Source organism: Anser cygnoides, chromosome 3 (assembly GCF_040182565.1).
Source record: "Anser cygnoides isolate HZ-2024a breed goose chromosome 3, Taihu_goose_T2T_genome, whole genome shotgun sequence".
Lineage (NCBI taxonomy): Eukaryota > Metazoa > Chordata > Aves > Anseriformes > Anatidae > Anser > Anser cygnoides.
Genome location: NC_089875.1, coordinates 5831497 through 5856963, shown reverse-complemented (window position 1 = coordinate 5856963; position 25467 = coordinate 5831497). Strand labels below are relative to the sequence as shown.

The 25467-nt window shown below is 42.2% G+C and overlaps 1 protein-coding gene across 14 annotated transcripts in view; it reads left to right on the top strand.

Annotated features, from left to right (window-relative positions):
* Nucleotides 1-25467, top strand: part of PLCB1 (phospholipase C beta 1) — a 432352-nt gene that overhangs the window by 175045 nt on the left and 231840 nt on the right. Inside the window, exon 1 of one of the 14 annotated variants that reach the window (XM_048060942.2) lies at nt 5101-5603. The exons of the other annotated variants lie outside the window; for them this stretch is intronic. The gene's annotated coding sequence lies outside the window, so the exon portion shown is untranslated. Of the gene's footprint in view, nt 1-5100; nt 5604-25467 lie in introns of those variants that run through there. 14 annotated transcript variants of the gene reach the window in all.

Below are 25467 nucleotides of genomic sequence, written 5' to 3'. Positions count from 1 at the left end.
TGTAGTTTTTAAAAAAACATCTGCAGTGTGTGGGGACAGAGTGGCCAAAATCTATTTTAACTCTTCAGGCTGGATTATCAGTTTTTTTTTTTTTTTTTTTCTGTCTCTTTGGTGCGAAGGGTAAATACATGATGCGTTTTATTTATCTACAGCAGATAATTATGAAACATTTTATTTTAGTGCTATGGAATGTTGTTTTGATAAAAATGTGTGATTTATACTATATATAGACAGTTAAGATGTCAGTTTTTAAACTTGGATGCTTCAAATTAGAAAATGCCATTTTTAGGGACTTAAGGTACAGTTTAAAAAGCATCAGAATTACTTGTCTGGAATTCACACTTCTGAAACTGAGTACAATATAAAGTTTGTAGGCATTATAAATCTAAAATCTATTGTTTGATGACTAACATTAAGAATTTGGAGCTCAAAAATTCAGTGAGAACTACTGTTTTTAACAGCATTTTGCATATTTTATAATTCAGATAAGTACCTTGGTTTGGCCTTACAAGATTAATTTGAGGATCCTGACTCTAAAACAGCTCAAAATGCATCTATCCTCTTAAGGGTATACAACAGAAACTGTCTACAGCTTTGTCGGTTCAACATAAAAATTAATATGAACAGCTTTTTAAACAGTTGGGATTGGCTTCTGCCTGCTGTTCCTCTGCTGGTTTTGCTTGGAATGGAACAAGTTTCCATTCTCTGCTCTGATGATGCTTGTGGAAGAGTGAAAAAGTGAAATTCAGTCACTATTACAGACCAACGTCAAGCCCTCTGAGCTCTGTAAGTCTTCTCTGTCTCAGTAGTTGATGTAGGATTAAGCCTCAGCAGAAGAGCTGTTTCGCGGTCCTCTGGGAATAATGTTGGACAGGCAACACAGAGATGTTTCTTTTGTTGTGCTTTGTAAACAAAGTCAGTACTTCAGCTGAGGTGCTTGATCTTTGTCATAGCTGACAACGAATCATTTAAAAGTAATGGAAGTTGAACATCATGGTTAAGCAGTCTGTTTAGAAAGACACCTGAAATGGCCACAGAGTCAACCCCCCCCCCCCCAGAAGTTTTACCAGCAAGGTGAAAAACTGTGCAAAAGGAGTCTCTTGTGAAAGATTTTTATGCTCCCTACTGCTCAGCCTTGCCAGGAAATACTTATTATTTCTTAGCCTCTATTGAAATGAAGAAAGTGTAAAACCAAACAGAAAAGTAATAAAAATGTGTCTCCTGAACCAAGCGTATACGTTGCATTTGCTTGGTGAAGGATCATGACTTAATATAGGTTTAGCTCTTAATCTAGTAAATTTTGTCTGCAGTTTTTCCTTTGGGAAAAACATTCCTGGATGGGGTGGGAAAGAAATCCCATACTCATCCTCTTTGAATATTAACAAAAGCACCAATTTCAACTGTCAGGACACCTGTCTACTCGTGATGTTTTGGTGACCCACCATATATATACCATACATTTTTTAATGTAGTTTTACTGCGTAGGAAGAGGAAAGCACAGGCATGAAAAACTGAAGCACTTGTTCCGTAGGGACTGTGCTGTGTGTTGTGGCACTTTGGGTTTATTTTATTAAGCATGAAGCTCGGGAAAGCTTTGTTATCGTTCTGCCAGGCTCCTTAAGGTTTGAAGCTGCTGCTGTCATGCGGCCAAGTGTAATGGCACAAGACGGATGAAGTAGGTACCAAGCAGAAGAGTCTTCACTGCTTTATCTTCAAAGCAAGGATTGGCATTTGCAGGCACTGTTACGTAAAACTTCCATGTGTTTGTTCTGCAGAAACTGAACGTAAAGCAAGGTACTTGAAACTGAAGCTTCTCACATAGGTTTGTTTAGGTACTGACCAGCATAAAAAACCAGTGGTGCCAAGATGAGTTTAGACAAGTGTCTAAGATTAAAGTTGTAATTTTGTCTTTGTACTACTAATAATGAGCTACTGTTAACATTGGGTGTTTAAAAAGGATGTCAGAGAGCAGTCATTTGGAGAAAAATAAAGAGGCTACGTGCACCTTACTGCAAAGTATACAAATATGTAAATAGTATACATAACATGTAAATATATGTGTTGTGTATGTACATACACTGTAAATTAATGGGAACTCAGAGCAGAAGAATACAGATTAAGGATTGCATTCACCGATTTACGCAGAGAGCAGGAAACATTTATTTGTTTTTCACTTGGCTGAATAATGACCAAACGATGTAACAAAGCCGGAGACCATGAAACAAGCAAAGGAAAAACAATATCCTATCCAGCAAAAAGAATCCAAACACACCTTATCTTCACCTCCTGTTTGCTGGGTTAGAACAAGTGGTAGCAGTAGCAGCCGTCAAAATAAGCCGCGCTCGCTGTGGACAGGATATGGTTGACGAAGCGATAATTAAATCCTTTTCTCTGGCTGCCTAAGCCCGCTTCCAACTCCATAACATAGATAAAAATGTCCGTCCTTTTCAGAAGCTCCCAGCTTGGTCTCTGCTATGCAAAAACAAAACTTGTTCATATTAAAGCTTTTCATGAAAGTACTCATGAAAAGTCTCCCAAGTCTTGGGTTTCCTCGTGTTCAGATTCAGGGTGCCATCTCGCTGCTTTGCACAAAGCTTAGGTGCCGACTGGTATGTGTAGACCTCAGGAGGAGTCAACAGGAGCTGCTTTTTTCTGCAGGCAAGTGCCCAATGACCCGAAAGTTCTTCACACAAATTAGCCTGTTACCTTGAGATGTCTCAGCCGTCTTCATTTGCTGCTCAGCCGCGTGAGTGCTTTTCTAAGTGCTGAGGCCCTGATAGAAAGGCAGAAGTTGCTGTGGGAATTGGAGTTGTCAGTGCGTTCCCCTGGACTGTGTAAAACATACGCTAACATTTGGTTATGCAGAAATGCAATAAAGAACACAATTTTCGTATCTGTCATGATTTCATTTAATTAACTGGCGCTACTGTAATCATCAATTAATTGCCTGAATTTTGGATGGTACTTCAACATCTCAGGCCAGCGGAACGCTGCTTTTTCTGTTACAAATTTAATTCAAATTTGTCATCTGTTTTATGATGCAGGGCTTACTATTTCTGAGGGAGCATGGGGCTGCATGCTGAGCTTTCTCTTGACATCCATGGCAAGATCTTCCCTGGCCTGCCTGCCCCGAGCCCCTGAGGTGTGCGTGACTTCTCCGAGGCCCCGATCCAGGAGAGCACTCAGGCATGTGTGAAGCCTGGTGATCGTGGCTTCAATTGTTCATTGACATCAGTGGGGATACTGACGTAAGAGAAATTATGCACATGATTAAGCGCTTGGCTAGGCAAAGGCCTGAGCTAATTCCCTTTTGTAAGCAGATTTGGACACAAATTGACACTACATTTCTGTTTTGTTTTGATTATTATAGGGTTTTAGGGTGAAGGTAATTTAATCTCCCATCAAAGACTTCGGCAAACACAAGCCTTAGAACAAAACATTTAAATATAATTATAATAGAGCTTGTCAAAAACACTTAGCGTCACGTAGTGTAGCCATTACTGGGCCTAACCTCTGCTAGCTTGAGGTACCTGAGAACCTCAAGCAGAGCTGGAAAGCAGATGATTAAATATAAAGTAGCAATAGATGATTTTTTTTTTTTTTCATTCACTGTGGTTAATAAACCTAAGCAAACAAAAACTCCTGCCTTATTCGTCATAGAGAACAGCTCATTCTCTGGGTACTGAGTTTTTTTTTCATTGTTGTTCTTTTTGTTATTTTGGAGAATGAAAATATTTTCACTGTTCTGCAGAACATGCTGTACCATGGTTCCTGCACAGGGAAAGTTGAAAGAAGCAGAACATGGCTCGTAATGGCTGCGTAACTGAGAGAGGTTGGTGGTGCTCATCACCTCCTATTGGCCTCTCTGAGCACGAAGTACTTGCTTCTCCTTTGATAATCATCTCCAAAATAGTAATAATGAACTCAGCAGCAGTCTCATCTTTATATGCTTCTCTGCCAGCTAGTATTTTATCTCCATATGAAAAAAAAATGAGTATGCAAATATATGTGTATATTTATACGTATTGTCGCATGCTTGACACGACTAGCTACGTTCAAGTCACCATCTGTCTGCATCATGGAAATTATCTTTGTGCGTTCATGTTCAAGTTCATGTTTCAAGATCAGGCATAAAACTCACAGCGCACTTTGAGGGGCCCGCGTGGTTTTAAGCTAGCCAGAGATCCGGTATGTATACTTCACATCTATCTGTAGCACTGCTGTGCCGTACGAAATCGTTGGAGTTGATTGCATTTTGTGTCCTGCGTATTTCAGCGATGGTGGTGGGCAGCGAGGTGCCCTTCGTGGGGAGAAGGGAGGAGAAACCAGGCTCAAGTGTGTTTGATTCCAGGTTCCTCAGAAGGAGTATGCTCCTGCGTGTGATTGCTCCCTGCAAGGTTATGATTATCTCTGAGATGCTTCTATTTATTAAATGGGCGTGGATTTTTTAAAAAAACCTGTATGACAGGCGCAATTTTCAAGACATACGGGCAATAATTCTGTGCTAAACAAAAGGCTGGCATAGCTGACGTGGGTAAATGCCTATTACTAGAAAATACTAAATGAATTGGTTGGCTGTCTTTCAAAACTTAAAAGCAGTATTGCTTTCTGTTGGAACTGAACACTCACTAAATTATTTTTTTGCCTTTTTTTCTGTTTCGCTGATGGCAAGAGAGAGAAGAGCTGCATTTATCTTTACATTATTTTGTGAAGCAGATGATAGAACTTCAATAAGATGTTTTCTGAAAACAAAGAAATCAAGGCTTTATTTTAATTCTAAAATAAGTGTATATTTAAATTGCTTTTATTCATTATATCTTACTTCATTTGTCATACACTGAAGTAGTAAGTTGTCTTAATCAATAACACAAAATCATCTGCCTGCATGAAGTGGCTGGAGTTGGTGACGTTACTGCCGCAAGCACTGAGTGTCTGCCTCTTTTTCTTCTTCAATCCCTCTAGCTTTTCTGGTGGCTGTCTCCAAACCTCTAGACAAGACTTTGAATTTAGTATGCTTTCTTCAGATTGGGGAGCTGGCCTGTAGTTGCTAGCAGCAGTGCTGAGAAATTATTTTTATTATTATTTTTGTAAGCTGCGTGTTGCTGGAAGGGGTATTTGAGAAATAGTAGAGCTTTATGATTCAGTGCTATTCATGATTCCATATTACTTCATGGTTCTTCTAATGGCTTACCAGCATTGCTTCTTTACACACCATAGGTTTTGTGAGAAGAGGGCATAAAAAAATCAATTTCCCAGCTGTTTTGTAAACAGAAATGTAGAGAAAAAAAGGAAAGATATGGACAATTTCTACCCCCTAAAATACATTATAGAGCTTTATGCCCTGGGAGGTTCATGCCATTCAGTTGCAGTGTCTGCTTTACTGCCCCAGCAGAGCTCTCTTTCTGCAGAGTGCTATTGACCTCCCTGGTGCTGGGTTACCATGTCATCCCTGCTTTGTGACACCACAAGGTGCTCCACCCTTACAAGTCCATCCAATGTGTACACAGAGGAGGAACCTGGCCACTTGGTTTGATGCCAGGGAGGAGCAGTGGAAATCCATCCAGTGATTCCTACGCCAAAGCCAGTAGCATGTGGTTGATGGGGTAAGGTATTTTAAAATTAGTATCAAGTTGCGTGTAGTCAATAGCAAATTCATCCATCAGTATTAAACTGAGAAAGTTATTCAGTCTCTCTGCTCGAAGGATGGATCTAATCCCTGGATTCTCTCAGAATCTCAGGGTGGGAGACCCACTCTGATGGTCAATTGCCTGCAGAAATGAGAAGATGAAACCTTTTCCAATTCTTGGTCTAGCTTCCCTTTCCAGGCAGTAGTCATCGTGTCAGCCTTCTCGTTGAACAGCTCTTGCTTTTTCTCCCAGTTTATTCCCATCCAGATAGCTGGAACTAATGAATCAAAGTTTTGGAAAAAGAAACAATCTTTTAGGGAGGAAGAAATAAAGTGAGGTGGTTATCAGTAGTGCAGCTTTACAGTCCAATTTGCAGTCTATCGCCCACTCTGGCAGATGTAAAAATGAGCAGAGAACCACTTTTTCCGGTGTAGCTGTATATAAAACACATTTAATCTGAATATATTAACTTAGTGGCCATAAAAGTTTCAGAAAAGGAAAGCTGTCAGCTCCCCTTCAGTTTAGCAGTACCTATTAGTCGAAATATAATCAGGTCCAGAGCTCAGATCAGTGCAACTGGTTTTCTGTTCCGTTTCATGTTGCAAAAGCAATGTGCATATTCTCTTGACTTTTTTTAGTGGAAAATGTTCTGTGCATGGTACTGTGCAGTCATTATCGCCTTTTTTACTTACTGAAATCACAAATAGCTGTATTCAATCTGTGAAACCGTTTTGTTCCTTACTGCTTCTTCAACAGTTTTATCTGTGTCATCTCCTGAAGTTTGAGGAGCACAGTTCCTATTGACAGTCAGCAGGACACAGCTTTAGCGTTACCCTGTTACTTGGGTGATTTTGAAAATGAGATTTTATTTTTTTTTCTTAAGCTAAATCATTTGAACTGAAGTCAGTGCCAGATACAGATTTTACTTGCTACTTTAGCACAGGAACAGTTGCTGTGCTTGCCAAAGGATGAGATAGTGCCTCACAGATGACACTTGGTGATCGTGGGTGAGAAGGACTTAAAAAAAAAAAAAAAATTGGGCAGTGTTTTTTGCTGTTGGAAATATTATACATTGCTGTCAGTGGGAGGGGAGACAAGTTTGTGTGAGGGTAGGAAGATACAGTAGTAGCTTGACTCCCCTCAGGGTCAATTGGAATATTTTGCAGTAAAGAGGTGCTAACCCCATCATGAAAGTGTCGCGTTGTGCAGACTTGTCTTCGTGCTGCTCAGCAGTAATGCCCGGAGGTCAACATCGGATTCTTACCTAATTCTTGGAGAGCTATATTAAATTTATCTTGAGGTACCTCGGGGTCAGCTCTCTAGCTTTTAATGGACAAACATTCCCAAATAAATTTAAAGAGATGGTAGGTTATACACTTCTGACTTAAAAAAATAAATAAATAAATAATAAAAAAAAAAAGTGCTTTTACATGGTATCAAAGTTTAGGGCTTCTGAGTTCCTAAAATTTTTCTTTAAGCAGTGTACCTGTGAAGGCCTGTGCTTCTCAGGAACATGTGGGTGGATTCTAGGGCTCTGGATAAATTTAATGCAATAATATCAGTGTCCCTCTTGGTGTCATCTCCCTGCTTGGGTTTACGTGTACCCACTGCTTTGCCTAACCAGAAGTGAGCTTGTAGTATAAGCATTGACGACTTGCAATCTGCATATGGCATTATCATAATCATAATTGTGCTGTTTGAGAGGAGACTATAGGAATACCTTTTCACAACTATTTTGTACTATCTCCCAGTAATTTCCAAAAAGCTTCCAGAACTGGGATGTGCTTTTAGTCAGACATAAACCGTGTTCAGTGTTCCCACACAGAATGCATGGGTATCGGAACTTGTGCTGCAAGATGTAGTCTCATTCAAACAAACAAACCCCAAAACAACCGAAAACCCTAACCCTAGCCCCATTTTTAAAACATAGTCATGAAACCCCATTGTTCTGTGGCGAACCACAAAAGGTTTTACTGTGGTACTCAGGGAAACCAGGGACTTCTCATCGCCAGCCTGCTGCATGCTCCCAGTCCCACAGCAGAGGCAGAGGTGCGTGCATCTTGGTTTACACCCTTGTCATTGTCATAAATCCGTCCAGCCTTGCTGCAAGCGTGGACACTGCGTCCTTTCTGGGTAGGGTACAACATTGTCAAATTCTGTCCAAACAGGCTTAATGAATGTGAGTCACTTTATTCTTGGAATCTGTTTCTGTACTGCAAATGGACATAATTATGTGGCTAAATGGAAAGGAGCCATAAACAAAACAGAACTGTCAACCAAGTTCTGCAGGAAACCATCAGCTACAGCCTCTCCATCAATGGCTTGGGGAAAAAGCAAGCGGTATCAGAAGGACAGTCATGAAAAGAGGATGGCAAAATACCAGCTTGGGCTTTGTATGCAAGAATGGCCAGTAGGAGTTGGGGGAACAGTGGCTGCAATAGTCCTGGGGCTGCATGGGATTGTGGCAGGCCACTTGCAGCGCCAGCACCGTCCTGTGCATGCACTTAGCCTGGGGGTTTTCTCCTGCCTTGCTTTGGTGCACTGAGCTGCGAGACTGCGTGATGATGGGGTTCTGCCTTCGTGCAGTTGGGGGGCTTGTTGTGGGCTTTGTCATGGGGGAGACCCATGAAGCAATTGAGGGATCTAGGAGTACAAATGTTATTTATCGGTTCACTGGCTTTACCTTAAATGAATAACCTGAGCACAGAGGTTTCTTTTTGTTCTAATTGCATCCCAAGTGGGAGGCTGTGTTATTCATGGAACAGAGGGATTGGGTTTACGTAATTTTGCCTCATGTAGCTGTCCCTCCATTTCGGTACAGTGGGAGCTCTGTCTTTGCAAGGTGCTTTGGTCTTCTTAGCAGTCTTCAGGGTAGCATCCCAGTTGCTGAATGTGTGTTGTGGGAGACATAAACCCATCTGGTAAATGCAGGAAAGCAGAGGACAGGCAGCTGGGACAGAAGACAGAAAGGCAGGGAGAGCTGAAAGACAATTGAAAAATCATGAGATTGTCTCAGTGGGCAAACACGTGGATGCTAAGGAGAGATTCTGTTTGGTACTCAGAACCAGGGGAAGAAGGAGATTTGTTACTTCATAAAGCAGCCAAGCCCAGATAAGCCCCTAACCAGAGAAAGCAATGCTGCTGAGGTGGCCTGTCCTGCTCAGCAGTGTGCTCCTGCTGGTGTTGGTGATCAGCAGGGACTTCCTGTCCTGCGCCCCTTTGGTAGCTAAAAGGAGAAGAGGCCGGAGCGTGGCATTTGTCCATGCATTTATATTAGTGGGGCCTCTCTTTTCATTCCCTCAAATCAACATATTGGCAGCAGCCGTGAGTCATGTTTCCCTGAACTCTAGCTGGCAGCAGTAGGAGGGCAAAGAAGTGATTGTGTTCCCTCCTTCACACCAGTTACACTGCCAATAAGGCATTCAGAGAAATACAATGGGATATTGTCCTGCAAGGATTGCATGCTACTGTTTTGATGGGGTGGGGAAGGGGTCATTATTTTTGTACAGTGGGAGCCTGCAATCTGGAACAAACTGCTTTTGAAAGTGCCCAACTTTCGTTATTACCAAAATAAGAAATGTATTATGCAGCAAAAGGACTCCTTGCTGCTTATGTTGTGGAGGTTTTTTTTTTTTCCACCCTTGTTAGATATTTTTACCAAGCAAAAAAGGCTTAGGAAACCCTTGAAGGAATGCTAGTCTTCAACCTTTCTGGGGGAGTATGTGCCACTAATGGTTGGTAATTATACCTTTTTTTTTTTTTCCAAAAATTCGCAAATCTGACTTCAGCTTCTTTGGGCAGGAAGAAATCCCTTTGTGTGGCTAAATGGCTGATGTGCTTCAGAGCAAGCTTGCAGATGCATTGTTCAGAGCCAGAAGGAAGTGCAAGGTGGCAGCCTCATTACTGAGCTGAGATGCCTCTGGAGACGAATAAGGTGCCCACATCCATGGACGGCTTTCTTAGGAAAGCAGCCAGCTCAGCTGCGGGAACTCTGAGGAACCCTCAATAAAGCCTGAGAGATCCAAGAGTTTGAAGTTTTAGTAAAAAGAAGAAAATCAATATTGTCTTATAATGACACGATTGCTATTAGCAGCGAATAGACACGTCAGGACCCTTGTCAGCCAGGCTTTGGCTGGGATGCCAGAATGTCTGTGTGGGGGTTTCCAGCTCCCGGAGCTGCCCTTCCCTTCTGAGCGTGGAGAGCTGGTGGTGCTGCTGACCCTCATCCTCCCCTCCCACCCACTCCCGATTGCCTGCAGTGAGCTGCGGAGAATGAGCGATGAAGCAGTTCCTGCACACGCTGACCTTCCACGGTCTTATAGAACAAATTTATTATTGGAGCTTTGTCTTAGTAATTGGCTTTTTTTTTCCCCCCCAATGACTTCTGTAATATAGGGGACTCAGTAATGCTTTATTCCAGACACGTAAATCAAGCACCTGTTTCATTCCTCCTTAAATTTGAGGGATATTTATGAGTTCAGTGTAGTTTTGAATAATCTCCCTTGGATTTTCCTTTGCAGCTGTCACACTGGGTGTCTCCAGCTAGTTTTTGCTGAGTATAAGATTTGAGAGATTCTCAGAAGTAAGTAGCACGTGTTTGTGCTGTGCTCTTTTGAGAATACCATAGTACCATTTCATTGATCTTTTATATACGTTAATAGGAATGGAAGTCTGCTAAATATCCCAAGTATCTCCCTCCTGCTCCCTTGGGCCAGGTTGAAACATGGTGATGAATTGAGACACAGGGAGGGACGTGGTCCTGGGAAGTTTTGTGATGTCTTTAGCATAGTCTGTAAAATAATGAGCTCCCTTACAAGCTGCCAGGTTATGGTTTGTATTTGTTCTGCTTTCTTTATGTTCTTTGCGTTAAGTAGTAGTTAAAAAGTACTGAGGGGGCAGCCTTTGCTGTCATTTGTTCAGGGTGCTCCTTGTGTACTCATGTGGTCGTTCATACATGTAAAGCAGCACAGCTCTATCTGTGCACACACAAAGGTTCACGCTACCGCAGTCACCCTCAAGCATTAACACTTGCAGCAGGTTATTTTTCACTGCTGACACATTTCTTTTGTGTCTGGATAAAGGAACTTCTTGTAACTCCGGGAGTCAGGTGTCACTGGTTCTTGGCTACGGCAGCTTCTTGGTGCTGAATGTTGTTTTGCTATTTATCAGCAACTTGGTTCGCTGCTCATTCTGCAGCTCTGCAAACTGAGCCCATTGTATGCCTGCCTGCGTGATTTCTGCAGCCAGCAGCCTGTGCTGCACAGGTACGCTTCGCTGGCTCCTTTCATGCCAACAGAAGGTTTGTGCACGCTGGTGCTTTAGGAGTGCTCTTTGAAGCAAATCTCTCCTGATTTGTTTCATGTTGCACAGCAGTCTTGGCATACGCAAACTGGATGAAACTAAATCAGAAGTTGTGCTCCAGGTGCATGCCTAATGTGCTTGTGCCATTAATGGGTGTTCACCTGCAGCACTGAAGCAGACACCCATCCTCACTCCTGAGGACTGAATATGAAGTTTTCAGCATGAGCAGCATCTTTGCTAATGTACTGATAGCCAGAGAGATGTTAAGCCTTTCCCTCCTGCTTTACATTACATGTACATCAAATTTTACATCAGCTTTTACATCAAATGGTTCCCGTGGAAAAGAAATGCAAAGGGGAATTGGCCCTTCATTTTTCTTTGTGGAAGAGACATTTAACATCTTTATTTTCCTTAAAATGTTTTTCTTTCACTCCATGAGGATTCTCTTTTGAGGAGACGTGGTAGTGAAATAAATAAAGCATTGAGTTGGAAATCTAGATTGTGTCACTGGACTGGTAAACTCTCTTGACTGCTAGACCTCAGCCAGGTCCCTTTCCTAATCAGATGTTCTTGTTTGCCTCTGAGGATGTGGGTCAGCTTGTGTACAAAAAGCACTAAACCTCTTGCATCTTAATAGGTAGTCTTTGCCAGATTCATACAGTGGTGTCTGATGAACATGCAAATTCTGCGTAAGGTGGCAGGCTGAAGTTAACTTCACTCTTACTCCACAATTCTTTTGTCATTCAGCTTGGGTGAGACGCATCTGATTGTCATTTGCATGTTTGGTATATTCCCTGCCTGTTGTGGTACTCTTAAATAGTACTAACATTGTATCCCACCGCTTTAGAGACAGAAAATGCTGCAAATCATATGGCTGATAAACAATCACAAAAGAATAAAAATTACCAGCATTCAGCAAAGGATGTACAAAAACACGTTGGACTTTCTGCAAGGAAATAAGAACTTCGTCACAGTGCCACAGGTTCTGTGTAAATGATGCCCCCTTATTCACTGCATGGCACTATTTTAGGCTTTCTTATATAAGTGTTGATACCTTCAATATCTTATACTGGCCTTCCTTGGAGTAGTGTGAAAATAATTTATTCTTCTCAGTCCCATTTGCTTGTCATGGTATTGAGAAGGGGCAGTTAACAGGGGCATAAAATGTTTTCCATTTCATGGGAGGGATTATGATCTGGTGCCGGTTGGAGTCATCAAGATTACATTGTCTTGTCATGGATTTATGCTGATGTGGATATGACCCTTTGGGATAATCCTGTAGTCTTTTCTCTGTCAAACATCCCTTGCCTTCAAGACTTCTTTCCCAAAGAAGTCCAGCTTCACCCCAGGTAGTTGTGTGAGCTCACCAGCCACTTCAGTCTCCTTGCAAATCTGTAGTTTTTCCATGGCTTTAAAAGCGCTTTTCTCCCCTTCATTTGTCAGTACGGAATAATAGGATTGTTCCAGTGAGAAAGGAAATGTGTTTTGACACCATTGTGTCAGAGTGCCACTTTGAAGGTGATTTGTTGAACTCGTGCTAAGTTCCTGTTGGCATTTCTTTGGGGTTATTATCATTTTGTAAACATTGCAGAGTAGGTTGTGGAGTGCCAAATGCTTTGTTTTTTTTGCTAAATAAAACATACAGCAAAGCCCATTCGCATGAAGTAATCTCCAGTGCCCACATTGTTTTACATCTTTGGGATCAGCATCTGCAAAAAGCCCAAATTTGAAATAAGGAGCACTGCAGCCGAAGGGCAGGTTGCAACACCCCGTGTGGTTTGGGCTGGAAGAGGGATGATTCCCTCTCCTTCCCCTCCCATCTGTGGCTCTGAATTGTTAAAAAATAATGAGTTAGGGAATTGCTATTTTTATCTTAGCCTACCCACTGTGGGCTGCTGACTTCAGGAGTTGTGTCAGAATAAGAAAATCCATAATTTATCCATGTTTACACTCACTGCCTGTATATAACTTCTTTATTTCAGTAAGCACACCCAGTTTGTACCTATATAGATGTAATGTCCCGTGTGCCCTCAGGATTCCTCTCCATGGCCTGTGGTGCAATGGCAGTAGCACCAGAGCGCCCTCAGCCCCAGGCAGCTTCGGGGTGTGCTCCTTTGCCCCAGGAGGCCCCATTGCAGCACCGCACAGCCAGGGCTCACCGCAGAGACGTCCGGGAAGGTCAGGACATGTCCTTTTGGCGTGCAGTGCACAACGATCACGTGCCGCTACAATTATGATCCTGTCAAGTAGCCGTCAGGAGAGCAGGAGTGGTAAATGAAGCGTATGTAAGTTATTGAGCATCAAAGGATTTATGAGTTGCTGCATTTTCCATTTGGAAGCTAATGCATTGTAAGGAATGACGACAAACAGGAGCAGGTTATTTTAGTGCTGCTGGCTGTCCCTGTCTGTCCTGTAGACAGAGCCTGGTGATGTTCAGCCCGGCGGGCCGCATGGCCCCTTCCAGAAGCAAACACCCACCGCGGTGTCTCTTGTCCCCCAGATAGGTCACGTGAAGCTGACGGCTTCGTGCTTGCACCCTGAATTGGGTGCTTGCGGGGAACTTTTGGACTGATAGATATTACAGGCTGGATACATTTATTCTGCCTCCCCCCTGCTTTCTGTCACATTACGGTGACAGAAAAAATGGCACTAGGAAAAGGCTGCTATTGTTAAAATAATTAATCTGGCTGATAGCCTCTTCCTAAAGGGCCCTTGGGAAAGAGGACTGCCAGAAGTAGGCTGCAGGCCGGGTGAATTTGCATAGTGTGAAAGGTGGGACATTTAATAATAAATCTGTATTTGTTATCTTGGCTTTTTACAATGAAATGAAAGTACAGCCAGTGCTCTGACTTCCAGAGTAAATACCCTGCAGTATTTACTGTAGTAAGCTAAAATGGCCTTTCATGGGGGAATTAAAAATAAAAATTAAGAAAAGGACATTAAAGCAGGATATTTTAGGACAAGTTTTGACATGCTGAAAATAACGAGTTTGTCTGCTTTTGGTTTCTGGTAGTCTTGAAGAGATTAGCGTAGATTTGGTGGCCTAAAGGATAAAGCCTGTACAGTGGTAGCGGCATATCGGGCACAGGTTAAATTAAGTCTGCTTGTGCTGGTTTGCATTGTTTTCATAAAGTTTCCTTGACAGAATCTGACTTTAAGTCCAAATCACCTGCCTCCACAGATTTTAAGCCTGTCATTGCTTTGTGTTTGTGGACATTTAGAAAGGGACCCAAATTTATAAAGACCTTTACGGGTGGTGTGGTGGCACATCCATCAAGTACCAAAGAAGTGGCTGACCACTTGCCGTTGCTAGTTATCATCTTCAGTATCAATGTGAAGCAATGCTTCGTCTGTGGATAAAAGGTAACTGCTGATTATGGCATGGAATTGGAAGCTGTTCTTTACCAGTCATTGGGCTACTCGTTTTAATGGCTTTTGGATGTACCAAGCAATGTATTCCAAGCGTTCTGGTTTTACAGGGCTGTGTTGCCCAGCCGGTCTGGCTTGGCTCACATCAGCAAACATCGTGTGACAATTCCAGTCGCTTGTTCCTGCAAATGACGCAGCAGGACAGCTATTAGCAGTGTGTCTGCCATCAGGGTAGGAAAAGGTAGGCTTTCAGGCGCAAAAGGATACTTGCTACATACGTGATACTGGGGAAGTTGTTTCTTTTAACACCAGCAATGAAGTGCATTGGAAAAGAAAGCATCTCTAGAGCCTTTTTTTCTCTACTCTTGTCTAACTTACTCAAACTTTATGTGTAATGCTGGAGAAAGTGTTTTGCTTAAAACTGTAGCTGGCTGGTTTCTCAAGTACTGTTCTACACACGTGATGGTTTCGAAGCTTTACTGTTACAGTCCATTAGCACCAGATCAAGAGCGTGTGACTGTATTGGGTTACGTCTGCTGGGCTATGGGGAAAGCAAACAGAAAACTCAGCACTGGCTCAGGACAGCCACCCCTGGGAAGCAAGGCCAGCACTACAGGAGAGTGCCCCAGTTCCGAACAGGGACGTCCCATTCCCAGCCTTTGGCCAGATTGCACAACGGGTTTTGCCACGCAGGCAGAAGCCGACTGAGCACAGTGTATAGAGCAGGAGGACGTAATATCCAGGTGTCAAGGAAGTGGTTTGAGATACGCTGGCTAGACTTGTTGAGCCAAGACGCGCCTGAAAATTATCTTAAAATCTGTAAATGCTTAATCCAGCAGTTAAGAATAACCATTGTCTTTATTTTAGCACAGTCAGTGTGTTCACCAGCTGTCTCTGACTGCCGCGGGGTGGGACCAGAGGTGCTGACTCAGCCCAGATGCTTAAGCACAATTAGTACGCAGGATATGCAGCCTGGGGGGTAGAAGTGAGGGTTGCAGCTCTGATTTCAGTACTGCAGATTACATTTTTGTTTGTTCATTTAAAAAAAAAAAAAAAAAAAAAACAGCACTACAACCCTGACCATTTTTCCCACTGTCTGTAACCACCACAAAGTCTGCCTCCAGACAGATGCTCCCGTTGACCCTGGCTGTGCAGCCTCAGCGCCTGCACTGCCCCAGCTCCTCTGCACATTAAACCAATGCAGCTGTGAAAAATAGCATGGTGGCAATAACTACTCTTGTCCCATGTTAAGTGTGAAGTGCTGATGCGCTTTAAGTCAGTGGTGGTTTTACTGTTGATTTTATGAGAACCAGGAGTCATATTGTATCTTACTTTTCTAAAGATAAAATACTTCTTTCTTCACTTAGTGTGCATTACTTTGTTCTTCATGCTTTGCAAATCCTCCTGTCTCCATAATTGTCTAACGTGTTGCATGTCTCTTGTCATTATTTAGAATAAATTCCATATACATGTTTGCGGTTCCCTGACAGATGCTTAGGGGCAAATCTTCAACGGGTAAAAATAGAGCTCCCTGCAAGAGTGATAATTTACAGCAGCTGAGGATCGGCCACTTGTTCTCTATCTTAAAATATCCATCTCTGAGAAGCAATTCGTTACTTAACGCAGAAAATGCTCCTAGTCATCCATTTCTTATTTCAAAACATCATGAACATTTTTGTTAGAATAAGCTTTGTTTTTAATAGAAGCAGAGTTGTGTAATCTGGACGATAGCACATGTTCATGAAAGGGCATTTAAATAGGTATTTTATTTCTTTTAAAAATATTTTAAGAAAAATGTTCTGCGCTGTGTAGGTATTTTGCTTTGAAATAAGTAAATGCTTCATACCTGCCAAATCTTTCTGTTTGGGAAGTATCCTTTCCATGTTTTGGCAGAATACATGTAGTTTTCCCAAGCCATTTTTCAAAACTCTCTCTGAAAACAGCATATGTCAGCTGACTTGAAATGTATCCTCCATTTTAAAATGCTGGTAGGTGTGATAATTTTCTAGCATAGCTATCATTTCTCATCATAAAACCTAATGGATAAATACAGGATTTGCCTCCCTGTTTTTATAAGCCTGCAGTGCCAAGGACCAGGTCTGTATCACCTGGAGCATCGTCCTCTCGTTCTGTGTGGTGGTGCCTGTGTCCGGGCTGGGCTCCTCTCCCTGGCAGCTGCAGGTGACTGCTCAGTGCCAGGATGCCTCGTGTCACGGCCAGCCAAGGCCAGTGTCTCTGGAGACACTGCTGGGTTTGGTATAGAGAGGTTCCTTAGCTAGGAGGAGCCAAGCAAGTCTGTCTCGTCCTGGATTTTGATTCGTGGGGGAATCTGAAGTTGGTCACACGAAGTGGAAGCTGTTGTCTGGTGACCTTTGTCAGATGTGGTCTGAGATGTTCTGCATGTAAATGTCAGTGCAGTTGCCCTCCTGTTGTGCTAATGCACTTACGCTGTGCCTCCTCCTTGTTCATAAGAGGTTTATGTGTTCAAATCTGCCCCATACCAAACAGTAGAGCTTATTTTTGTAGAGTAAAAAGACCTATTTTTATGCTCCTCTTTAAAGGATGAAATGTTTGGTGCTGCTGCTTTCCTTTCTTAAGCTTTGCTCGAGGAAACCTTAAGACACGAGAGAAGTTCAGTTTTAATGTTCAAAGTAATACAGACTCCTGAAGCTGACTTTCATTTAGCCTTTTAGATCTTTGTATGCTTGAACTTTTATACTCCGCAGACTTCCCAGTGGGATTCCCAGAAATGCCTTGGCTCTGTATTAACTTGTAATCTCTATAAATAAGAAACAATCAGGGATTTCTTGTAATACCTGGCTTGCAAATTCATATCAAACATCTTAAAAAAATATTTAAAGCCTATTTTAAGTGGGAAAACAAAAGACTGAGATAGTAGAGAGATGGAGACAGAGATTCGGTACTGGTCAGGATGCTGTTATTACATTATCTAAAGTCTGGCTTCTTGCATAATGTGTCAGAGCTGGCAGGGTCATTGTTCTTCCTGAAGCATCTAAATTGTATTTCAGTTGCCCCGTGAAGATAGAAGAGTTTCTACAAGTGGGCAAAGATATATTGGTTTCACTACAGTTTAATTTGGGGGTTGTCTGGTCTGGTTCTCTGTGTTTGTTGCTGTTTTGATGTTGTTTCTTCCTCTTTTTCTTTTTCTTTTTTTTTGTTTTGTTTGTTTTTATTCTTTTGTTTCCCCACAGCAGTGAATTGCTTCACTTCACAAAAAGAAAAAGGGGTGGGGAGAAAAAGGCATCTTAATGCTGGACTTCTCAAGTGGGTGAGATAGAGGCTGATGCTTTCTCAGCACTGTGTATCTGTGGAAGCAATGTGCGGATGTTACTGGATATTGCTGGTGGGATATGAAAGGAGAGGAAGTTATTGTCACTTCCGAGACCCGCCAGTGACAGCTGAGCATGACTCTTTTGTTACTTTCTGTTACTGCTTTTTGCAACTCATTTTGACCTACTTAATCACCATACCTCATCCTAACAGATAAATGTCCCAGGGTATCAAAGTGTGCAGCAGTTGATGAACTCACAGAGTAAACCTTATCTTAGAGCCCTCTTGTATCATTCCAGTCTTCAGGTTTAGAATGCAGTTGGGAATCTGGTTCTTTTTTTTTAAAAGCTCCCAAGTTTGTTTTCTTCATTTTATGCTTGAGTTTCAAACAGTAGTTAATACAAATCTTTCACACAGTGAGTTACAAAGCCTCTGACTTTGCTTTTTTAATTATCCACTTAAAAATTAGAAACAAGAGAGCCCTATTCCAGAGAAACACAGCATGGGCAGCCTTCCTATGTGGCTCTGACATCTGTCCATCAGGCCAGGACGTTTCAAGCAGGTTTGTAGCCCAAAGCGTTACATGAGCTCCCTACTGACACTGAGAAGGAGGAAAAGATGAAGTAACCAAAACAGAAAGACCGTAAATGTTAACACTTGCACAAGGTATAAGGGTGAGGTATAAGCAATTGTATGGGCACTGTCACCCTCCACTCTGGGATGAGGAGAGACCCCTTATGTCAGAAGAAAGACTCTTCCTTCCCTTCTTAGACCCCTGCACTGGCCAGAGTGGGCTTCTACTGGTTTTCTGTAAGATGGTGTTCATTTCCAGTGTTCATGCTATTTTATTTGCCGGTGGAAAATTACTTAAAGGCTTTGCTCTGTTGAAGCTTGGAAGTCTTCTGGTCTGATGATCTGCCTGTAGTTGGACTGCAAAGAAAGCGGAGAGAATTCTGCATGAGGTCTGGGTCCTGTCCCTAAGTGCATCAACAGCTGAATATTAGCTATGTGGTCAGGCACGTGGATTAGAAATCAGGTTGTTGTGGAGCCAGAGCAAGTATAAAAATATATCTGACAATCCTGTTTTGTTTACTGGTATTATTTTGATAGGTGTAATTAGCATGCCAGCTGAGAACTTTGGACCAGATGGGGAACATTACTGGGTAGCACACGATTGTCCAGCACAGCAGCAGCAACTTCTGAGTGGAAAACGACAACGTGTAATCCACTTTGTCTGAATCGCCCGGTGTATGAGAATGTCTGACTGAGGCCAGTCAAGACATGATATCATTTTCCCCGGGGAAGATGTTTGCAAAGTGCACTTCATCTCTTGCATTCGGTATTTCTTTTGCTCCTTTGTTAAACATTCTTATTACAGTGTCCTGTTAATGTCAGTCATTTGGCAACATAATATTGGGAACAGGATAAATTCCAAGTACTTAAATGATTTTATTTTATTTTTGTCTCACAGAGAATACATATACTTTTCTTTAACTGATGCTGAACAGATCAACCTTTAGGCATGAGTATATCAGTCAGTCTAGTAGTCCGTGGTTCTGTGATTCTAGTGCACGTTGAAAATCCATGTCTGTTGATGCCTGGATGTGTACACACACAAGTGTGCAAGACGCAAATCAGTTGCCCAATAATTGTGACTCAGGCAATTTTCATTAGTGTTTCTTTTTTTTTTGTTTGTTTTTTAGCTGATGAATAATGTAAATGATTAAATTCTTAGTGTAAAACTTGCCCAGGACAATTGAAGTGGATTCTCTAAAGCTAAGCAGTGGTTGAAATACTAGACTAAAAATTCAGTTAATGCTGTTCTTTTAATTCATTAGTTGGTATTTACATCTCTCAGCCCTTTGCTGCTCACATTACCACTTGCCCCTAGGTCAGCACCAACTGCAAAGAGTAGTAAATAACTACATAACAGTTTCCTTGGCGTGGAGAACCCGCAGTTTTCAAATGAAAATCAGGTAGGAACATCCCATGTCGCTGCAACAGCTGCTGTTAGGGCTCCAGCGGTAAGTCAGTTTAAAGATGTGTTGTCTACTGGGACACTGAGAGTCTCTACTGGATCTAAAATTTTGGTTTTGCGTCTTGTAAAGCATTGCACAGACAGAACTAGTTTGCAGCTGAGGTTGTATCTGCACTTTAGGATCTAAATATGGAGAGAACATGCCCGTTTAAATACTGTGTTTGCCACACATTGCCTGTTGTCGTAGGAAATGCTCTCAAAATGTAACTGACTGCTGTTGTGATTGGAAGAGTTGGTCTACAATTCAACCCAGCAAGGAAGAGTCAGGCATCAATCTAGAATAGAGCATCTGCATGCACCACAGTTGTTAATAGTTCATGCAGACTGCAGATGCAAACCTCTGCTTGAGACATGTTGTGTTTATTCAGTTCAACTCGTGGAAACAGCATGGCTTAAATTAAAAAGGGAGTGCTGGACTATGTATGATTGTTTAAGTTGTTTTCTCTGTATCTTTTTATTGAATAATTGTCACCTACTCAGGCTTATTTTTGAAGCCTTCTGTTTTACCTTTCCTTGGTGCACCTTCACCGAACAACTGGAACGTCTTGCAGTATCCAAAGCCTGGCTGCTGTGTGGATTGCTACCATAATGTAACATTTTAAAATTATATTTATAAACTGTTAGCTTGTCTGTTGTATTCTTAGGCATATATCGTAAGGATGTAGATCTTTCGTTACCCGCCTTCTTTTGTTTATATCCTGTCTTATCCTGTCTCAGACTTTTCCCTGTTGTTGTCGTGAAGAGTCTTTTAATTTTAATCTGTAATTATTTCATCTCTTAGTTTTCATCTCTTAGTTTTAAAATGCATCATCTTGATCTTGTAGTTGACAGTGCTTTGAGTTCCCCATTTTCTTTGAGAAAGGAAAACCATCCGTTTACACTGTGAATATCTGAAATATGACTTACTCAAAGCAAAAAGGGAAAACTTGGAAGAAACATTGCAACTTTCTTTTAAAATTCCTTCATTTGTATTGTAGTATTGATATTAAATGGTATCATAAATTATACTGCAACCTTTTTTCTTTTCTTGCCCACACAGAGTATTTAATAAAAGAAAAGAAAATGTCACTGAATCTGTAAAAGTGTCTATATATATTTGTCAGAAAAATACAGTAGAGTGACATTATGTTCAGGACCCAGTCAGAGTGGTAATTATTCTTTCAATGCTGTAAAACTGTACCTGTTCCCTGCATTTTAAGTGGCTGCTAGAGTACAAGGCAGCACATATTGATTAAATATTAATTGCAACATTGAAAATTTGTCTCATATTAATTGTTTAGCTGCATTGATCCATAACCTGCATTTAAACAGCATGATGCAACTGGTTAAATCTGCTGACAGTATACAAGGTGGCATTTTTTGTAAAGTCCATCAGCAACCATATGGAAAAATACGTTTTTGCAATAAGCATGCATTGGGAAATTGTTCCAGGTGAGTTCTGCACACACAGGTAACACTGATGTCAGATGAAAATTTCCATGCTAAAGCATTCATCCTACAGCAGCATGGACTTTCTTGGCCCAAGTTCTGCCAGCTGTAACAGAAATGTGTTATTTGATGAAGAACGTGGGTCTACGCAAGACATCTGCAGAGTGCATGGCTACCTTAGCAGGTCTCCTGCGTGCCCTGAGATGCGTGTTTTGTTTAAGCCATTCCTTTCCTGACCGAGACACAGTTTAAACAACAGAGAATATTAACGGTTTGTACAATATTTGCAGATCTCCAAAGTTTTGTATCTCTGACACTTAGCATACCTCAAGGCCAGTCACATACCAAAGGATGGATTTGCTGCCTCCAGGGATGTGATGGGGCTGGGCAGTGGTGCTTCCCTCTGTGTGTCTGTGCCAGGCACACGTGTGCCCTTTCTCTAAGGAAATTCTGCAAGTGCTCAGTCACAGCAGCGAAGGGCACAATAGAGATGCCTGCGTTGCCTCTGGGTTTCTTCTGGTTTTCCTCTGAGGGTGGTTTGAGTCCATGCTGCCAGGCTGCAGGTGGGAAGCTTTTATCCAACCCTCGCTGAGGCATCGTGCCCGGCTGGATTAGTTTTGGACGTGTACTTTTCAGAAGTAACTGAAGTGCATATTCAAGCTATCGCAGTTATTTGTAATCAGTTTACTATAGATTTTAATGGATGGTAATACAGTTTTCCCTTCAGCTGCAATAAAAATTACTCCTAATGTAATCTTGCCATCAAAAAAGCTTTCCTATGGTTTGGTTTTATTTTGTACATTTTTAATCACTTCCCATTTTGAAATGCCTAATTTCACATTAATGTACTACTGGGTGATTTGTTCAGTTCTAAAAACATCAGCAGTTTTAATACCAAAGTGTTTCCCCTGGTGTATTTCCACCACCAGAGGCAAAGACCTTTCCTCAGTTCTGGCACGGTTCATGCTTTTAAAACACTTACCTCAAGCTGTTTGTTCCTGTGGATTTTTCTCTGCCCTGAGCTGATTCAGAAGACCAGGTGAGCCTACGTTTTCTGAATTTTGTAATGCTTTCTGCAGGTTTGTTTTTGAAACTCTGTGGCATTTTCTAACCATAGGACAAATTACGTGCATGTATACATGTGCGTGTGTAAATCTTTCATACATATCAATCAGTTTGATTTCACGTTCAGCAGTCCCGCAGGCGAGGGCAGGATGTAGCTGAAAGAAGCGAGTGCAGCAGCTCTGTGCGCTCCCAGCTCCATTCAGGTGGCAGCCCCGCAGCGCCCGGCCCACGGCTTGACCCAGCTGCCATCCCTTATCCACATTGCCATATCCACATAGCCAGCTCCTCCTGCACTGCCCCACTTGTTTGCCTTCACCCTTTTTCCACTTGGTTAAGCTGCTCCTTTTAATTTCATAGCTGAAATCTTAAAAGCCTGCCCTGCTACCTTGTTTGTCATCAGCATTATTAGAGCCTCACATTTATCCTCCCACCTTCTCCCTGGCAATTATTTTGTTCCGAGGCAGTGCCTTTGCAGGCAGCTCACTATGCTAAAACCGCCAACAAAGTCCTTAGGTATTTTTCCCCCAAGCTAGTCATTTTTTGAAGTCAGTTCTCAAGTGTTCATGTCTAAAGCCAGGCATTGAGGTCTCCACAGGGGGTGATGCATGCCAGCACAGGTGTAAGGATGCTCTATGCCCAGGGCTGAGTACTCGTGTTTGCCGGTACTGTTCTGGTGGTGTTTGGTGCATGGGGAAATCGGGCGCTCTGGACACAATTTGTGAAGAGGAGGAGGAAAACTGGGTTCTTAAATAATATGGAGATTTCCCATATGGCTTTTGTGGTGGTTTGCCGTATAAGAGGTGTTACTGGTCAAGGGAGGGACAGGGGAGCCTCAAAGGTGACAAGAAAATTTTGCTGGGCCTCCTAACTGCATAAAAGGAGTGCAGCTTAATCAGGGACTGACCTTGTGAGTTTTTTGCTGTGGCTGTATGAGAGAGGGATGCAGTAAAGTCAGGCCTGGGTATCTGTTAGAAAGCAGAGGCCAGTTGTCATGTTGTTCCTAGTATTTATCCAAAGTATTGTGAATTTTCTTGCAACATCATATTTTCCTTTGGAAAGGAAGATGTCATTTATCTTCATAAGCAATTTTATCCTTGTTTGTGCCTATTAACTTTTTTCCTGTATTAATCTACTGTTCATCGCTGAAACTTGTTCTTGCAATCCTCTTAATCACCTGTTCATGGCCCATCAGTCTAGCGATCATTATTTTTTAATATTATTAGTATAAAGATGATGTTGTATTGATTCATCAACAGCTGGTTAAAAGTGATTCACTTTCACTGTTTAAACAGCATTTTCCAAACTTGCTCTGTTTGAACACAGTGAATAACTGTGGGCAAACTCCATGCGTGCATTTCTCTGCCTAAAAACTGCTCAGTCACAGCAGTGTGCTCTTCAGAAGGATCTCTCTCCGTGGTATTAACTGATTACAAAGAACTGTAGGTGCTCCAGGTGCTCAGCAGATGTATACAGGGCTTGGCCCGTGAGCCAAGATGTGGCCACTCCAAATCACACATGGCAGAGGAGGACATTGCCAGCAGGAGACAAGACTCTTCTCTGTACATTATATGGTGTGTATGGCCAGCTATTCAAGCACTTCCCTGCCCGGGACCTGCTGGGTTTTATTCCCTCCATGTCGTGCACACTTTTGTATCCTCCTCCTGAAGGCTGTGTGCCTCCGCACTGCTCTGGCTATAGCTTTCTCGGTTTTCCAGTTATTTTCTCTCTCCTTGATTGCCCATTTTCTGCTGTGTTCCCTCTGCCCTGCAGTTGCCGTAAGCATTGACCGGCTCTCTGGACTGATTCCTGCCGAGCGTGGAGTAAAGGTGTGAATAACGCGGTGGCAACCAAGCCCTTGAGACAAGGGGAAGAAGTATTTATACAAAGGGCTGTGGCAGATTCCTCAGTCAGGGCACGCAGGACTTGCCTTTTTTACAGCCTGAGTTTGTATTTTCTGTAAATAAAGCTCTGCTCAGCCTGTCAGCCAGCTTCACTCATTTCTTTTTGTAGCTGGCCTCCAGATTTAAACTGTTGTAGCTGACTTTGGCACATGTTAGTGCATGGTTATTTTGTCATCGCTCGTGGCCCATATTTTTCTGTTGACCATTAAGAAACACTAGGATTCCTTCTAAATGACCATTTTGTAAGTCTTCTCAGCTGCCTAGTTGCAATCTGTGGAAGTTAATAATCCATTTAATAGCTAAAATCCTATTTTGCTAGGATGTGATTTTCACAGGTCAGTGGTGATACTAAAGCTTTGTTGTAATCTCAGCTGGTATAGATGAAACACAGCTTCTGATAAAACAGAAATAAACAGGCTCACTGTTCTTTTTTATCATCTTTTTTATTTATTTAAATAAAACTGGTCATTGTCATCCCATGTTTTCACCTCTGTGAATAATTGGTTTGTAGTGTGTCATATAAAACTGCGAGCTTTTTGTGACAGAGCTGTTTGTTTAATTTCACCCTCCATCTGCCGTTCTGTCTGAAATGAGAAAGCAATAGGTAAAGGAAAGAAATGCAGAGAGCTAAATGCATCAGGAAAATCCGCATCTAGCTCCTGTCCTGCCTACAATGGAGTTTTTTTTCCTGCATCTCCACCAGTGATTTCGCACAGGTTTCATGCACCCACCTGCTGGTTCTGGCAGGGTGCTGCTTGCCCCCAGACCGTCAGGCACCTCCGGGCACTAAAACAGGCGCCTGGGCCATGGTGGTGGAATATGCAGGTATTCATCAACATGCTCTGCTCTGCTTCTGCTCTACCAACACCCTCATCAAATAAGCTAAATACGAATGAAACCTCAGCCTTGCCAAAATAGGATGGAGCTTTTATTGAATACGGACCTGAGAGATTAATTTAGTGTTCCCGGGAGCTAAGAGCATGAGAGTATCAGCAAATAAAATTGTGGTTTGGGATCCAAATTGGATAATGAAGTTGCTCCCATACTGGCTTGTCTTAATTGAACCGAATGGTTTACCTAGTTTGTTTCCCCTATTATGGAATATATAGTGTACTTTCTATTCTGCTCTATTTTTGAGCCTGATCGTTCCCTTTGTTCATGAGGTAGTTATAGCAGAAAAGGCCCTCATCAGCTGCAAGCCTAACAATGAGCCGGTTTTGTTCCAGATCCTGGGCTAGTGGTCAGAAGTCCTTTGCAATCAGTGGGAAGTCTAGCTTTCAGCTCGGGTCCTTAGCCTAATCAGGGGGAGAGCCCATTAAGATGAAATCAGAGTTGTTCTTTTCCTGTGTGGGGTAGCTAGAATGCCTTTGTCACTGGCTCTGCTGAGCACAGAATTACAGATATTTCCCTGAAACATCACTGCTAAACTAATCAAATTCTTCCTTCA